The sequence below is a fragment of the Micropterus salmoides genome, unplaced genomic scaffold (assembly GCF_014851395.1).
Source record: "Micropterus salmoides isolate LMB-PRFRI ecotype aquatic unplaced genomic scaffold, ASM1485139v1 Ms_hic_scaffold_17, whole genome shotgun sequence".
NCBI lineage: Eukaryota > Metazoa > Chordata > Actinopteri > Centrarchiformes > Centrarchidae > Micropterus > Micropterus salmoides.
In genome coordinates, this window is record NW_024040817.1 from 30,921,419 (window position 1) to 30,938,274 (window position 16,856).

The following is a 16,856-nucleotide window of genomic DNA, read 5'->3' on the forward strand; positions in this document are numbered from 1 at the left end:
TTTATATGACAGGATATTATTAAGTTATTATTCCCTAACATTCGCTGGTTCTAGCTTTATAAATGTGAGGATTGCTGTTTATCACATTAATTATTAAATTGTAAAATACAGCAATATATTGAGGCCATTTGTGCAACTTCTAGCCCAGAGAGGAGTGAAAAAAGGCAATTTCCAAGCAATTTTCTTACGCCGAAATGTCCTCTCCCAGGAAGCAGCAGTTGAGCAGCTGCCCCGCCCACAGCTCAACTCCCACAACGGAGAAGATGTGGATGACAAAGAGGTAGAGGAGAAAGTTGTTCAAGAGGACTGTCACCAAGCCTCGCACTCCTGCACCAAAACACAAAAAGATGCCGTCACAATTTATTTTTACTAATACTTCACGTCAAACACACAGACACACACAGAAGCATATACTGTACTGTAGTATGTATGCAGACATTTGCTGCCCTGTCTGTGCTGTGCCCTTGCAGGAGAAAAGTCTTTTTGAAAATACTTCTTGGCAGAATGCCTTTTCTCAAATATAGTCAAAACTTCAGGCGAGTTGACCAAAGCTGTCCAAACTTTATAGTTTTTCCGGTTTGTCCCGCTTAAAACTAAGAAATTAAATATGATGCTTTCCTAAGGTGACCAAGGAAACGCAGCCTGATTTGTCAATGTGATCCATAGGCATTGTGGGATACTAACTTTGCCAAGTTGATGAAGAAGTTAAACCTGTTCCAGTTGTTGCTAAAGTAACTTCCCTCATAGCCAAAGACTCCCAGGGCCACTACCCTGGTGAGCATTTAAGCGAGTAAATCTTCATGACTCTGAGGGTCCCTCTGCGTTGATGTGGCTGGAGCTGGGTCTGTCGCTCTCCCCTGGAGACAGCCGGCCCAGTTAGTGTCATGCAATTCTTCCTCCTTTGGGAGAAGACAGCAGTCAGTAGGTTTGTTTTGAGATATACAAATGCTCTTTTTCCATTGGTATGACGATGTCAAAGTCAGAAATCAGAGCTTTGTTTATTATTATTTTGTTCTTGTCATGTTTCTCCTTCTGTTCTAACCAAAGAACGGATGGATGTACTGCAACTGTACCTCTTTGGTGTCCTCCAGCGCTCGCATGATCGATGCGACCACCAAGTTCACCAGCACAAACTGGGCCACAACCACGAAACTGATGAGGTACAACGGAGAGACCCAGGAAAGGTAAATTAATTGGAAGTTGCCAACACTGTCTCTATGTTCCCTATAATTAGAACCAAACTTTATTTAGAGAACACTTCCCAGAAAATTATTAGAAAATCACAGACCCATAAAATAAAGGGTTAGAAAAGTTTCTTTAATGAGGAAATGGGGACGTTGATGTCCCAAAAAATATCTTTCGCTGAGCAGATTCATCAACTGACCTCATGCTGTGCACTAACTAAAAACTACAACTAGTGAAAAACATCTCACTTTTGAAAACAACCCCGCAAGTCGTCCTATCAAATCACTCAGTCACTTTGGAGTGATCCCATTGGCTGGTAGGTGTGGATTAACTTTAAATAACCAGACAGCTTTGATGAAGGTGTTTGCTTGTAGTTCTAAATTAATCCACTGGTATTCATAGTTTTCACATGACGTCACATTCCAGGGAAAACGCTCCCTTGAAGGGCAAAAAAGACATTAGTTTTCGCCGCCTGCCAACCAATATGCAAGTGAGACACTGCTACTTTGAGTTTGTTACTTTTTGCGTTGCTTTTCCACAAACACAACAAAGTGCTACTTTCAACGACTGCGCACATGTTCATCAAGATAAAGGAGCCCATCTGGTTGGGGAAGTAAAGACTGGCTATTTAGAGCAAAACTCTTCTTCATGAAAATTGCACCAGCAACATTATCACATTTAGGATAACTGCCTTCAATCTAATTTAGACCCAACAGGGAAAAGGCAACCCACACAACACTGCAAAGAGTTTAGTTGTTCATAAAACAGGACTTCAGTTCAAGTGTTAACCATAACTCTACTTGAGGAGCTTTAAAATCACAATTCTGCAGACTGTGTAAATGACAGCAGCAATAATGTATATTTCAATTATTGCTTCTCATTCTGAAACTAAATGGCCCAACTCAACTTGATAAGTTTAGCGTATTCTAAATCAGAGCATTCAGAACATTTTTAATATAATGGCATATTTAACTGGATCTTCTGACTTAACTCCCATCTGCTGTTGAGCATGGCATAAAACTACCAGATGGTTACCAGATGGTTACCAGATGGCTTTCTCTCCTCCAAAAAAGCCAGGTTATTTAAAGAAAAACTGCAGCAGGCCAGGATTACAGTGAAAACTTGGTATTTACTGTTTCAATGCTTATTAAATGCTGCAGGGGTTTGGTTTGGTCCTTCGTCTGGTTAAAACAAGACCCATGATATTTTAGACCAAAACTCAAATCTCAGTCTATTTTGCTGCTGCTGTTGGATTTGTATAGATGTCAATGAAGTTACTTAACCAGCTTTACAGACCAAATTGATCAGTCTGAAAGAATACCAAACATCATTTTGAGGTAGTGTTTTGCGAGGAGGAGTGTCAAATAAGAAGTTTGTTAACTAAGTGGGTACTTACAATGGTGACGAGTTTGAAAAATATGAAACTCCAGAAGGAATAACAATCCATAAAATAAAACATGATCTCCATCCATCCTTCCAGCGTGACAACCTGGGGAAGAGAGAGAGACAGAGAGGATGCAAATAAAATAAAATAAGATAAAATAAAATATTACTATGAGGCAACATTTTAACAACACTCTCTCCAGCCAGAGGAAAGCTAGACTTTGCTATGACTCTACCATGTTACATCATAGAGAATAACAGATAAAACATCAGTCCCACACCATCCTCCAAAACCCACAAGAACCATAAAGTTCATGTCTGACAAGTGCACAGAATTCTGACTGCTCTCCACGGCTGCCGGAGCAAATCGCTGCTATTGTAGTCAATGCTTGTGCTCACACTAGAAGCACCGCAGCGCGTCCCAGAAGCGGCTCAGAATCGGCTCTCCGCTCCGCTAATAGGCAGCCGGTCTATTTTTGACGGAAGGTGCGTCAAGCAAGCAGATGAGCCGGGCAGGAAGTCAGACACAGAAACGGCAAAGAGAATCCGGTTGATTTTCAAAATAAAATACATTGTACAGACTCCCGATTGTATATCAACAATAAACACAGACCAAAAAAGAAATAATTTAATTATGTAGCCTTCTTAACCACGGTAGAAGCACAAAAATCAACTCAATCTAAACAATTCAGCAAAATCAGGCAGGAAAAACGTTCCATGTGGGAATTTCAGCCCTGCAGGGAAAACGGTTCACACTTATTCAGCTTTTAAAAAGCATTTGAAGAGTTTACTACTGCTAGCTTGATGCCTTTATGTAGTTTTTTTTTTTCTAAGTATTGTTGGTTTGTATTGAATTGCTTTCTATTGCTTGTTGTTTATTTTTATTTTCATTTTTTTTTTTCCTTGTGTGTCCTGTTTTTTGTTGTTGTTCTTTTTTCTTCTACTTTGATGCTTAGTCTGCATATCTCGTGACTTAATATGGGAAAAGGAGTGGAACTCTGTACAAGCCTAGTCTGGCTTCGTTCCCTCCTTGCATTGTTCTGGACTTGTACCAAACGTGCTAAACAAATAAACTAAACTAAACTAAACAGAGCGCTGAGATCGGTTGTATAAGCACACAAAATGACAAATAAACAACAAGTCAACAACGTGGGGTAGGCTGCACGCTCCACTGCCGAAACGCTTCTGAGACGCTTCCAGTGGACGCATCAAAACCGCGGCGCAGCCGTAATGTACCGTAGACACAGTCAGTGGATCCCCGCCGTTAGGTTGTTGCTAATGATGCGTTCCCGATCGCTTGGAACTTGGATATTTCCCAGGTGAATTTTCAGACTTCCGACCTGAAAGCATTCCAGATGCATAATGTGTAATGACGCCGAATGTGAATGAAAAACATGGCTGACGTGACAAACTGATGGTTCTGACTGACTGATGTCAAGTGTGCACACAGTTGAACCCTCAGCAGTGGCCTTGGTGTACCTACAATAACTATGACAGCATACTGTATTTCTATATCAATTTACATCCAGAACAGGTTTTACTAGATGATAGGGCTGAACGATTAATCATTTTCAAATCTAAATTGCAAACCGTTCCGCTGTCTGCAGGCTACATCTCCCACACGGAGCATTTCAGAATAAGAGCATTTTGCCTGCTTGATTTTGCTGATTTGTTCAGATTTTGTGGATTTGTTCGGTTGTCATTGATTTTTGTGCGTCTACCATTGTTAAGTAGCCACGCAGTTAAATTGTTGTTGTTTTTTTGTCTGTTTTAACTGTGTTTATAGTTGATACAAAATTGGGAGTCTGCACAGGGTGTTTTATTTAGAAAGTCCAGCAGATTCTTTAACTGTGTATCGGTGCTATTTGAACATTTTCAGCACATTTTAATAACACAATAAACCTGATAAGTGTGATCATGTTGTTTACTCTAATCTTGATTTAAAAATGTCAATACCATTTCATCTCTAGTCAGAAGACAACGGAAGGGGAGGAGAATTCTGACTGAAATATTCAGTCAATGGCAGGCTTGTAAGTCATTATATCTTAAAGTAATGACTTGGTTAGATACGCTTATCCTGTGCACAGGGTTGTGGAGATACTAAATCAGTTTGAGAAAGTTTCTCAGTATTTTGAGATTTTAAGTCATTATTCTTTGAAAGTTTCTCATTATAATGACTTACAGCATCTTTTTTTTCATCACATTGGTGGAAATGGGCTTCCACATCAACAAGTACAGAAAATTCCCACATGCATTGCTATAATGTTCTAAATGTTAATGAACCTGCAAAATGTGAAAAACATACTTGTCAGATCATCAAGCATTTGGGGAGATTTTTGTGGGATTGACTGATCTTACCGTCTAACCACAGCTTATCATTTTTACACTTAGGCTTTTGTATGGCTTAAACAAACAAATAAGGTGTTAATTAGTGAGCTTTACATCTTTTTAAACTAACTGTCTTCACACATGCACACAGAACTAGAGAGAAAGGAAAGAAGGAAAATGAGGAGTGAGTTAGACGGCTTGTTAACCTCCATACTGTGATCAGATCACCATCACTGATGTTCTTTTAGAAATGTTGCTCATGGATAGTGGTTACAAGTAATGATGCCTGTGCATCGCTTTGTACGGCGTACAGGCCTACAGACTACGTCAGCTGGTTCATTTGCCTAATCTTCGCAGGTCTTTAGACCACTAAACGCACACAACAATGGGCTGAAGGAACCTTTTAGTTCCATGAACTACTTTTGGTGGAAATGCAGCTATAGTTGTTCATATTTACATATCACGGAAAAAGTTACTGTGTTGACCAGCAGTCATTACTTACTTACATACACACCACAGACTGTATATAAGAAATGGACGTAGTCATCGTGACGTCACCCGTTGGTTTGTGGACTGCCGTTTTGAAGCCTCGAGTTTGGCCGATAGGTCGCCGCCATGTCGAGTTTTTGCAACCAGGAAGTGCCCGGAAGTGACGATACGGCGGAGCTAACGGCCGTGTGCGGAGCTTGCTAGCTTGCTTAGGTAGGTGCATCTGTAATTCACGTTAACATCAACGTCATTTTAACAGGGCTGATAACTTTGTCTAGCGAACAACAGTCTTAAATCTAAATGTACTCACCAGAGAAAGTGAACAGCCGACTCCTAATAAGCTTTTTCAACGGTGCTGGTTAAATTTACACAAGGCCGAGGGTACGAGTCTGCTCCAGCCTGATTGACAGGTTCCCATAGTAACGACTTGTCAACTTGTCAGATAATCCCGCCCTGAAACATACTCTGCTTTTTGGTCTATTTTAAAATAAATGGGGCCATAATGCAGATGATTATTACTCCAAGATAAAGCCTAGGGACAGAACCAACCACAGTACGGCCTTTACTGACCTAACCAAAGCCTTTGATTCCATGAACCGCCAGGCCCTCTGGCTAGTCCTGACAAAAATAGGCTGCTGCCCTGACAAATAAATCAGAGTACTGCGACTACTGGCCTACATCACACTTCTGAAAATTAACAGATTCAGTGCTAAAAGCAAAACCACCACCACGTCCATCCCTGAACTGCAGTTTGCCGATGACATCGCCTTAGTGCCCTCGCGGAAGACGACCTACAGAGCCTGCTGGACGTGTTTGCAAAAGCATACGAGCAGCTTGGCCTGGCCCTTAATATAAAAAAGACCCAAATCCTCTATCAACCCCCAGCAAAGTATGCCTGCTCTGTCCCCATCCATCGCTGTAGACAACACCAGACTCCATAATGTGGAACACTTGCCATATCTTGGCAGCCATCTCTCCTCCAAAGCATAACATTGATATTGAAATACATTATTGTCTCAGTTATGCCAGCCAAGCCTTCTCAAGACTGAGACAAAGGGCTTTGGAAAACCACGACCTTCAGCTCAGAACAAAAATTTTGATGCATGTGATTCACACAAAATTAATGGTCACATTTTTGGTTTAATTTAATGTAATATATTTGTAGCACTGTTTATATTCATTTAAAAGTGAGTCGAGTAAGTCCATCAAGGCTTCTGTATTACAAACATGTATACCACTACTGACAGTAGGGGGCAGCAGAGTGCTCGCCTTGATGGGGACTGTTTAGATGACGTATCTGTCGTAACCTCGACATTCTGGCGACCGCACGAATGGCAGCAAGTTTCCTCTGCTTGATTATTTCTCCTGTTTTATAGGTCAGTACAGTGTACAAAAGATAAATAAATAATAAATAAGCATAGTAAATCATTAGCCCTTATGTTTAAGATGTTTTTAGGATTCACAATGTGTTTTGTTGTTTTCAGATAAGATACTCTGACTTGGCGGACGCCTGTTGAGAATGAGAGTAATGGCGGACACACTCCCGCTCCCTGATTAATGTAGAGTTCAAGTGTTAATGTTTACAACTCCTGTGCACTTTGTTAGTTTTACATTTCAAGTGTTTATCTGTATTTTGTTTAAAAAGCTATATCGATCAATATAATTTTCTTTGAATGCTAATATGCCGCCAGACGTTACAAAACGGCTGTTAGTACAGTCAACAGTGATGTTAGTGAGGACATAAATAATATACACGAGAGGTTTACATTCCCTTAATGATTCATATGAGACAAAATAACTATGTGGCATACTTTCCATATTTGTGTATAAATCAATAAATTTTTTATGCTCTTGTCCTCTGATTGGGACCGATTCAGATGGACTCTGGGTTTGAAAACAATACATATTAATATAGGGAGGCATAATGAAAGTGACTACCTCCTCCCCGGTGGCTTCACAGCTACAACAATGACAAAGAGACCTCTCGTGATTCCAGCTGCAATCACCATCTACTTCATCAGAGAAATTACCTGCAGATGGGTGATTTAGCATCTCCAAGCAGTGCCTAATTGTTCGGGAAAACACTGTCTCTCTCCCATGGGACCATAAAAAAAAGGCTGGACCGGGCATACTCATGGTTTATGTCATTATGGGAACTAGAGGACGTGTGAAAAACTGACCCCTATCAGCACATGAAGCCAGGTCGGTCTTCTGAGGCTGGTGTCCGGCTTATATTAATGACTGTTCAAATTTTTACAGCCACTAGTCTTTGAATACACTCAAACTGAAAATGGCCAATTTTTTCTGTTTGTTATCTCAGCGACCACGGGTGTAAAAAACACACACAGGTTAAATCAACCTGTTCTCACTTCCAAGTCGTCACATTTGGACGCATGGTCAAGAGCCCTTGCCGTTAGTTTGTAACACACTGGGAAGCCCTTTAAATAGCGTCCTGGTTCAACGCATGGGAAAGCCCTGTAGCGTTGTTTATGGAGGCTAAAGGGATGCGTATGAGAACAGGAGACTGGTGTTAGTTTCCCGTGTGAAACACAAATGTTTCTATTAGTCACGTAAATTGTGCAAGTTATGCAAGTAATGCTACTTAACTTACGTAAGTTAACTGATGTACATAACATACACTGAACAAAATTATAAACCCAACACTTTTGTTTTTTCCCCCAGTCATCGTGAGCTGAACTCAAAGATCTAAGACTTTCTCTATGTACACAAAAGGCCTATTTCTCTCAAATATTGTTCACAAATCTGTCTAAATCTGTGTCAGTGAGCACATAATCCATCCACCTCACAGGTGTGGCATATCAAGATGCTGATTAGACAGCATGGGTATTGCACAGGTGTGTCTTAGGCTGGTCACAATAAAAGGCAATATTCATAAAGAGCTGTCTTTACTTTTCGTTTCTTAAATATATGAAGAAAAAGAATGCTATAAAGCTCTTTAAGTAAGTAGAGGACCTTAATGTTACTGAAAATACCTAGCTTTACTCCCACATTCCCTTACTCCTTAGTGCTTCTCCTTTTATTCTTTGTTTTATTATCTATGAATTTTATTTATTATAATGTACATCACCTTCTAGTCTTGTCTGCTCCCATGTTAAGTACTCTGTTCCTATGTTAATTCCTATGCCACTTTTTGTGTAAATTTGTCAATTAAGAGGAGGAGAAAAAAATTACTTGACTTGATACATGAGCTGCAGGCACGAGTAGTGAATCCAGTTTTGGACCAATAAAATACAACTACAGGGCTACTTCCTGTTGGCACCAGCATCTACTATGCATGCTTGCGAAGCATAAGCGTGGTTTAATGACATGGAACCCTCCATGCAGGCTTTGGTCGGCTTCACTGTTCCAACTCTGGCTTGCCCCCCTGCACATCTGGTACCTACACCAGTCTACACATACAGACGCTCCTGCAATAGCCTGGATAATTAAATACTGGTGGAATACATATATAATTTACAATTAACATAGGAAACTGATGATGAATGAGGAATGTGATTTTATTTGAAGTATAATTAGTCTGATCAATTTTATAACAAGTATTCCTAATACACAAGCAATAGTTTAACAATCTAAAACTCTAGCATTGCATTCATGAAAACATCAATATTAAAAGGTTATAAATGCAAAAGTTGTTTTGAATGACTTGTAATAATATGTTGTAAGAGTTATTATAATGATAGAATCTGTTGATAAGAACCCAGTGTCATAATTTTACATCAGTAGTGTTAAGGTGTTGTGGAGTAAAAAGAAAAGGATGCGCAAAGCAGGAGCTGAAGAGCCTCGCTGGAAGCTGGAGCTGTTATTTCCCGGACATCGTCAGCACCAAACTCATCCAGCTCACTGTGCCAGCCTCCACCTGTCAGTGGATCACAGACTTCTTGACTGACAGGAGTCAGCAGGTGCGGCTGGGAAACATCACATCCAGCACCCGGACTATCAGCACTGGCGCCCCCCAGGGGTGTGTGCTCTCCCCACTGCTCTTCTCCCTCTACACCAACGACTGCACCTCAAGAGACCCATCTGTCTCTGGTGCGTCCAGAACAACCTGGAGCTTAACACGCTCAAAACTGTGGAGATGATTGTGGATTTCAGGAGGATCCCCCCCACTCTGCCCCCCAATACCATACTCAACAGCCCTGTGTCTGCTGTGGAATCCTTCAGGTTTCTGGGTTCCACTATATCCCAGGACCTGAAGTGGGAGCCCAACACTGACACCATCATCAAGAAGGCCCAGCAGAGGATGTACTTCCTGTGTCAGCTCAGGAAGCGCAACCTGCCTAAGAAGCTGCTGATCCAGTTCTACACAGCCATCATCCAGTCTGTCCTCTGCACCTCCATCACTGTCTGGTTTGGATCTGCCACCAAATAGGGGTGGCAAACCAAATATTATTGTTGGCATGGCTGTCTGACTTCTTCTCTGGTAATCTTTTTACAGTACCTAGTCAGAGCACTGTAATACGTAGTATGGTTATGTCAAAAGTGTTCGCTGTCCTGATTGATTTGTTCTACAACAAGAGTGACCATGACCACATGTGAACAGGAAGTTTACCATAGAACACAAACTCACACAAAGTGATTATTTAATTTTTGAGATAGCCTCTAGTGTTAGAATTAAGAACAGCGAGACACTTTTTACATGTGACAACTTACCCGGCTCTCCTCTAAACCACATATGTAGCACATTTTTTGTTTTTTTGTTTTTTAACAGATCTATTCAATAATCATTCAGTGTTTAAAAAATATATATATACCTAAACGTGTGCTTAAAATGGCTTTTAATCACATAACCATTGCTTGAGGGTTTTGGTATCTTAACTACATGAGATAACTCATGTCAATGCACTACTTGAAAAGTCTCAAACCTGTGCCACTTTCTAATACACAATTTAATACAATTGTTCTGCTGTAAAGTCTACTTTTATGATGGTTATAAAAGTAGATTGTTCTGTTTTTGAAGCATTGAGGTCATTACTACTATTGAATATATTCTACTGGACTATTTGGAGGTGTTGCTAATATACTAATACCCACATGTATGGAAACATGCATTACAGTTAAAAACACCCTTCAGTACAATGCAGTTCAGTAAAGAACAAAAATTAACAAACTTAATAATAAACATAATGATTGTGCACATTTCTGAAAATGTCAACAAAAACTCATATATTTGAATTGATTATGTATATAAGTATATTAAGTGGCCACTGAGTGGACACGAACAGTTAAAACATACTATTATTTCATACTCTTTTTGTAGAGATAATCACAGGCTAACATTGCTTCCTATAGTTCCCCTTCGAGGGAACTCGAACTGGAGCCCGTTTCTCGGCTTCTCCCGCCCGAGGTATGAGTTTAAAGAGGCTTGCACAGTCTGATTCTGAGGAGCTAGACGTGCTTAGCATCATGGAGGATGACTTCCGGGAGCAATATCTCCCCCGCCGGTCTGGGTTCAGGATGGTGAAGGAGACAAGCTCAGCCCTTGGCTAGCTCCTACTGCCAGAGCCAGAAGCGAAGCGTCGCTTCCTGTAGTCCCTCTCAACAAACCTGGGACGCGAGGCGACTGTCTCGCCCACAGCCCCCCAAGAAGACGGGCCTGAGGACTGTCATTCAGTCTCGGCGGGCTCGGGGAAGAGGTCCTGAGGAGTGACCGAGGTCCCCATCCCTCGTGGCGACTCAGACAACAGGCGTCCCGCCGTCTTGGCGCTCGGGACACGCTAGCTGCCAGCAAGCTCTCACCAGTCTGCCCGCCTCGAAGGGTTGCAGCTGGAAAACGATCGGGCTCACACACTGTGGGTCGCCAGTGAGTTTCCCTGGCGGTTCTCTGCTTCAGGGTGCCACCGGGGACCTACGCATAACACCAGCCACCAGCCCCGAGGGGTTGTTTCCCTTAGCGGATTTTGTAGAAGCATGGCGGAGCCTTGCAAACATTTCCTCGTGGGTCCTGCGCAGCGTAGTGGATGGCTACAGGCTGCAGTTCCGGGTCCACCCCCTGCAGAAGTTCAACGGGGTGGTCTGGACTGCGGTGCAGAGCCAGGTGTTGGGACAAGAAGTTCACTCTCTGTTGGAAAACGGGGCCAGAGAGCTTATTTTCCCGCCAGTCAGGGAGTCCGGGTTCTACAGCCGGTACTTCATAGTTCCCAAGAAGGACGGATGGGTTGCGTCCGATTTTGGATCTGCGGTCACTGAACCAATCTCTAAGGAGATTCAGGTTCAGGATGCTCACCATCCCCGCCATCATCCGTTCCGAGGATTGGGTTGTCACGATAGATCTGCAAAGACGCTTCCAGTCTCCATCCGTCCCTCTCACAGGAAGTTCCTGAGGTTTGCCTTCGAAGAAGAGAAAAGAAGAGCGGCTTACCAGTATCGGGTTCTTCTGTTCGGCCTAGCACTCTCTCCCCACAAGTTCACCAAATGCATGGATGTAGCTCTGGCCCCGCTGAGGCTCCAGGGCATCCGCATACTGAACTACATCGACGACTGGCTCGTCCTGGCCCAGTCTCGAGAGTTAGCGGTTCGGCATCGAGATGTCGCCATCGCTCACGTTCAGCGTTTGGGGCTGCAGCTCAACGTGAAGAAAAGCGTGCTGACGCCCGCCCAACAGACTACGTTCCTAGGGGTGGTGTGGGACTCAACGACGATGCGGGCCCACTTGTCTCCCGCACGCATCGAGTCCATTTTATTCTCAGTGACCAGAGTGTAGTTAGGCCGCGCCATCACTGTAAAACACTTTCAGAGGGTGTTGGGTCTCCTGGCAGCAGCGTCCAGTATAATACCTACCGGACTACTGCACATGAGAGCCCTGCAGTGATGGCTAAAATCCAAGGGATTCTCCCCGAGGGGAAATCCGCTCCGTCTGATACGGGTTACGAGCAGATGCCTTCGTTCCCTGTCTGTATGGAGGAAATCTTGGTTCCTGTCCCAAGGTCCCGTGTTGGGAGCAATCTGTCGACGAACAATTATTTCAACAGACGCCTCACTCACGGGATGGGGCACGGTCATGGACAGGGAGCTCCTGGGAGGAGCATCATTTCTCCTGGCACATAAATTGCCTGGAAATGTTGGCGGTATTCAGAGCTCTGAGGAGTTTTCTGCCCGCTCTCCGTGGTCGCCACATCCTTGTCAGAACCGACAATATGGCAGTGGTGGCCTATTTGAATCACCAGGGGGGTCTGCGCTCGCGCCCGTTATGCAAACTGGCACATCATATCCTCCTGTGGTCCCAGCAGAGACTGCTATCCCTCAGAGCAATGTACGTCCCTGGGTACCAGAATCAGGGAGCAGACCTGCTGTCGGGACAGGGGCTGAGGCACGGGGAATGGAGACTCCACCCCGAGGTGGTGGAGTTATTATGCGAAGAGATCGGCCCCATAGACGTGGACTTGTTTGCGTCCCGAGAGACGGCGCACTGTCCCCTGTGGTTCTCCCTCTCGTCCCCGGCCCCGCTAGGGCTCGATGCTATGGTGCAGACGTGGCCGAGGCTGCGTCTGTATGCGTTTCCCCCAGTCACTCTGCTCCCGGGGGTTCTGGAGCGGGTCCGCCAGGACGGCGTCAGTCTACTATTAGCAGCCCCGTTTTGGTTGACCACGAGTGTGGTTCTCGGATTTAATATCGCTCCTCGAGGGCCTGGGACATCAGGTCTCTCCTCAGAGGGACCTGCCAAGGCGGAAGGCCGGATCTTTCAACCCCACCCCGCCCTGTGGCAGCTATGGGTCTGGCCCCTGAGGAGGCGCAGTTCCCGGAGGCGGGCCTGACGACAGGAGCAGGAGAAGGATGTACGGCCTAAAGTGGAATGTGTTCACCACCTGGTGCAGAGAACGGGCGGTGGACCCAGTTACCTGCTCGATAATTGTGATACTGGAGTTCCTCCAGCACTGTTTCTCCGCTGGCCTCTCCCCGTCCATGCTCAAAGTGTATGTGGCTGCCATTGCAGCATTCCACGCCCCTCTGAGTGATGGGCCCTTGGGGAGGCTTCCACTGGTCGTGCGCTTCCTCTGTGGAGCCAGGAGGATGAGACCCTTGACTCGTTCCAGGGTTCCCACCTGGGACCTGGCAGTAATTCTCAAAGTGCTGGCTGAGGCCCCCTTTGAACCTCTGGAGTTGGCTGAGGCCAAGCGCCTGACCCATAAGATAACCTTTCTCCTCGCTATCACCTCTCTTAGGAGGGTGGGGGATCTCCAGGCACTTTTGATTTCTCCCCAATGCCTGGAGTTTGCCCCGGGGAGGGTCAGGGCCATCCTGCACCCTTGTCCAGGTTACGTCCCTAAGGTTCCGGCCAGACTGGCAGAGTCATCCCCCACCTCATGTGACGGCGGAGGATGGGAGACTTCATCTGCTCTGCCCTGTCAGAGCACCGAAAATGTACACTCTGAGGTCTTCCTGGTGGAGGAAAGCAGACCAGTTGCTGGTGTGTTTCGGGTCTCCCAAGGCTGGGCTTCCCGCTTCTAAACACACCATCAGCAACTGGATCGTTCAGACTATTTCCCTGGCCTGTCAGGTGCGCGGTATTGCCTTCACCTATGGCCATAAGGGCACACTCTACTCGAGGCATGGCGGCATCTTGGGTCCTCCTTGCAGGGGCATCACTCCAGGATTTGTGTGACGCGGCTGGCGGAGCCACCCCTCACACTTTCATCCGGTTTACAGTCTGGACCTTCCTTCTGCACCCGGCCCCCGTGCGCTCTCCTCCTAGTCGGGCCGTCAGCTTTTGCATGCTGGGGGCAGGCGGGGTTTCGGCGCGGCCTAAGTGGGTATCTCGTTCCCATAGTATCGTCACCGACGCAGTTCGAGTTCCCTCGAAGGGGACCGTCTCGGGTTACGTATGTAACCCTTGTACATCTCAAATTTGGTAGTAGACACTGCGTCGGTCCGCCACACCTCACCCCGCCTGGAGTGCCTTGCTTCATAGGAAAGGGCTAATGTGTCCTGTGTACCGGCATGCTTATGCCTCCGGTTACGCCATCACACACCGTTCTAGCAACGCCAATAGGATTGGAGTAGTTTCATTCATAGTTCAGCCCTGCCACGCCCAGAGGCGTTCCCATAGTGTCGTCACCGACGCAGTGTCTCGTTCCCCTTCTCGGGGAACAAGGGTTACATACGTAAGACGATTTCATTACAACAGAGGGAACAGCAGAGTTGGGAGAGAGGAGCTGGTGGAGCTGGTATGACAACACTAGAAAACAAAAAGACAAGCAGGGAACCGTTTCATCAAGAACTACATGCTTAAGAGATTAAGCATTAAGCATTCAGAGGGAAGAAAACCCCTGCAGCTACTAGAGGACAGGTGCTGCTACATGTGAACGGCATACATCGGAATGGTATCAACAAATTTTTCTGGCCTGACCTTCGAAAAGATTTATTCTGGTATGCTGACAGTCAGGTACTGTGCCTAACTGAAGAGGTCAGTGTAATTGGAAATGACAACATGGAGATACACTGAAGAGCAGATATGGGTGTAGACAAACACACTCACATGTTTGGTGCATTTGTGTTAACATGCGTCCAGCATGCCACATTTTAAAACTGCTGCAGAATTATTCATTCCCTTTGATAGTAAGATATTTACCAATTACCATTACAAAAACACTCCCTAGACACACACAATAAAGTTAATTTCATGAAGTTAGAATTTAAAAAAAATGAAGTCAAATTAAATACTGGCCCATAAAGAAAGTGAGTTTGTTTGTGTCTCTCAGTTGGAATGATTCAGGCAGCAGCAATTTGGTTGTAAGGAGAGGCATTGGTGTGTATTTGTTAAAGTGTTAACTTTTCTGTACCAACAAAAAATACAGACTGAAGCTGGGATAAGGAGAGCACATAATAATAATAAAGGCTACACAGAGACTAAAGCAGAATGATCAAAATCAGATTAATTAATGAAACTGGCATAGAACATAAATTGACACCTAGCAAACAGACAGAACTCAAGCATGATGGTACGGAAACTAATACACGAGACTGGAACAGAACTGAGATCAGGAAAATACCTAAACACCAGCTGACGGATAATAACCAGATAAACAATAACATAGACTCCATAACAGTCACACGGCCAGTTCAACCTCGTATAAATCAGGTTATGTGTGTAAGTCACGTGCCCGCTCACGACCGCTCACTCTTACTAACAGACACACAAACAGACACACTGTCCCCCGCGCTGCTCGCGCGTCACAGAATGTTCATAAAGCACTCCCTGTTCACAGTAACCGGGTCGTCTCATTCAAACAGCCTGCTGTTGCTATCAGCGAGCCGCCGCACATGAATACTCATGAGTCAGGCTGCGAATGCAAGTTACGTGCCAGCCCCAGCGCGCTCACGCTTACTAAAACGCCTCACCTCCGGCGCCGCTACATTCCCTTTGGCACATCTAGTGGATGCATAACGCAAACCCAGTCAAACGTTTGACTGCAGTATCTTATGCGCCTTATAATCCGGTGCGCCCTATATATGAAAAATGTTCTAAAATAGGTCATTCATTGAAGGTGCGTCTTATAGTGCGGAAAATATGGTACACAATGTTGTCAATGCTCGAGTCCATGTGTAGAGCCCCTGGTGACACTTCAAGTACAGTTTCATGTTGTGTTGAGACTTCTTAGTGTTTTAAAAATAGTGATTTTTATGTCATCATTGTAGTGCCCCTAGCACTCCCATTCAAAAGGCATTTCGACTTCATATGAAAAAAAGTCAATCTTGAGAGTGGCATTTCCATTCTAATTATGCTTTTACAAGAAAGAATGACTCTGGTAGATTAACAAAAATAGCCTAGGTTAAATTTTGGCAAGTGTTACCCTTTAATGTGAACTGAATGAACCAGCATTTGGCAGATAGTGGATTATTTATGCATTTATTTATTTTTCTTAATAAATGAGATTGTTTGTCTTAAATACTTTATCTTGTATCTCAAAAGGGGGCTGCAGAGACCACTGTTCATGAGGACCTGAAAATTAAGAACATGAGCATCTATGTCTGCCGTGAGCCAGATGCAGTAGGAATCGTCATTGAGGCAATACCAGTCCTTACCAATCTTGGAAACCTGGCCAAAGCATGCTGCTTCCTGCTTGGGTTGACATATGCACTTAATCTTGAGTATCCATCTAAGCTTTCCAAAACATTTGAGGTGTTTCAAAGACTTTTCGTGGGACTTGACACACTGCGCCCAAAACCAAGCCCCAATTTCATGACCCTGAACTCCTTGCCTAGGCACTCAGACATGACTGTCACTGCACTTGTGAACAGCTGTTTTCTTTGTCTGTTCAACATCATTATACATTGGACATAATGGGTGTTATGTCCAATGTTATATTGGACATAATTGGACATTCAGGGTGTTGTAATGGTCTATCCTTGTCATGTTTTATACTGTGCACAGGTCATACTTCCTGGTGTGAAAAAGTAATTTTATACACACAAAATAGACCTGCTGTGAAGCTGCACTTTAAAAACTGGTCAGT